The sequence below is a fragment of the Panthera onca genome, chromosome Y, assembly GCF_046562875.1.
Source record: "Panthera onca isolate mPanOnc1 chromosome Y, mPanOnc1 haplotype 2, whole genome shotgun sequence".
In the NCBI taxonomy this organism is placed as follows: Eukaryota; Metazoa; Chordata; class Mammalia; order Carnivora; family Felidae; genus Panthera; species Panthera onca.
The window spans coordinates 5,781,557-5,783,495 of NC_138358.1; the positions used below are offsets into that span (position 1 = coordinate 5,781,557).

The 1,939-nt window shown below is 51.9% G+C and overlaps 1 pseudogene; it reads left to right on the forward strand.

Annotated features, from left to right (window-relative positions):
* Positions 1-471: 471 nt before the first annotated feature.
* Positions 472-1,376, forward strand: LOC145714950 (uncharacterized; annotated as a pseudogene).
* The last annotated feature ends 563 nt before the right edge of the window (positions 1,377-1,939 follow it).

Here is a 1,939-nt window from a genome sequence, read left to right on the forward strand (position 1 = left end):
TCTTTGAAAGGGAAGAGTAGTTATTTCATTTTGGATTTCAGTGCCTTGCATGACAAGTCAGTTAATTAGCTAAAACCCTCTTAGAGTCATGTTTGATTGCAAGTTGTGTGTACTGTCCACCGCTAAGTGTCACTTCATTTAGATGGAATTAATGGAGGCTGAAGCACCCGTGCATTCACCTCTAGGACAACCCTCTTGAACTCGTGAAGAATTATGGGCCTTCTCAGGTAAGATTACGTGCAGGTCTTTCTCAAGGGCATAGTCTTAAACACAGCCAAACCTAAGGCTGCTTTGGGCAGCCCACCGTGATAAGATATGCAGACATTGTGACCTCACAAAGCGCCTGGTCTCCTAGCAACTGCGGTGTAACTCTCACAGCCTGCCTCCTGATTTGGCTTCATGGTAGGAAATGCATCAGGGCCCTGAGGCGGCCTTGAGACCTGGCAAGCGCGGGCGGCCCCTAGTGGCCTCACATCCTGAGCAGCAAGAAGAAGATGGGGGCGCTGGCCCCAGGAGGCCCTGGCCCTGGCCGCCTGGAAAGAGCCTCTAGCGCTGCAGGAGGGGCCGCCCTGGAGGCGCCTGAGGAGAAGATGGTGTACACGAGGAGGCAGCAGCCCCCAGAGGCTTGCCTCCAGACGGGCCGGCCAGCTGCCAGGCGGAGGCGCCACGGAGCCCGGAAGGTGGCAGTCGGCCTGAGGAAGGTGCCGCCCCCGCCGCTGCCGTCCCGCGAGGATAGCAGCCCCCACATTCCCACGCCCCCCGGGCCCTATCCCGGGGTTCGCACCCTGGAGGAGAGTGGGAGGGCGGCCACCCCGACGTTGACCACCTTCCTCACCATCCGCGGAGTGGGCGACGTGTGGGTGGAGAGCAGCCTGGCAGAAGCGCGGCGCCAGGCGCGCCAAGTCCTCGAGTTAACCTGGAACCCATGGTGAGACTCCGCCGCTTCCCAGTGCCTGGGCATGAAATGCGGGCCACCGCCGCGCGACCTCTCAGCCCCGGGAAGGGTTGTGCCTTTAGTGATGAACCAGGGACTGCCGGGACAGCGTCCCCTAGTGCACTTTATGGGCGAAGAAGCACCAGACGGTCCCGGCCAGCGCCCCCAGGATGCGGCGCTGCCTTCTGGGACTCCGGGGCAGCTGTGCCCCTCTGCTGCCTCCCAGCACCGGGTCTGCGGAGGGAGAAGACCTTTGGACAGCAAGGGAGGTCCCCTTTCGTCCTAACCCCAGATTGAGATGTCTCCAGGACTGTAGGGGCAGATCCATGTTCTCTCTTGTTCCCTCATTGGTCTGAAGTTGTCAGAAGAAGCCATTCCACCCCCACCCCCTCCAAAGGAATTTGGTTCCATGCTTGTGTAATAAAGCTAGAATTTCCTTGCTGTTCACCCACCTCCGGCTCCTCCCGCCTCATTTTCTTTCTTTCTTTCCTTTTTTGACTGCCACTCTTTCCGGACGAAAGATCGAATATGTGTGGAAAGTTTTGCAATAGTTGGTATTCTCAATACCAATTGCAATCCTGGGTATTCTGAATCTCACACCTTTCCGAGTTTTAAGTGGATTCCAACGCTTTGACCAAGGATATTTTCTAAGATTTTCTAAGAAATTGAAGCGTATCACTGTTAGTAATGTAAGGATTTGTTTGGCTTTGAATGTCATGGGCTCGGTGATTACAAAGCAAAAGATTCAAAGTTCAACTGTGTACACATTCTTAAGACTTTTCTAAAGATTTTATATTGAAATGTAATGTTTGTGTTTACTGAACTCCTAAAGGAAATGGTAGACACTTGGAAGGTTTTGTTTAGTAAAATTAACTTGGGAAATTCTTTATAAGTGGGTACAATTGAAAATGCATTGAGAAACCACACGGTTTCTATTAAAAACCAATGAGTGAATTTCAAAAAATAATAAATAAATAAATAAATAAATAAATAAATAAATAAATA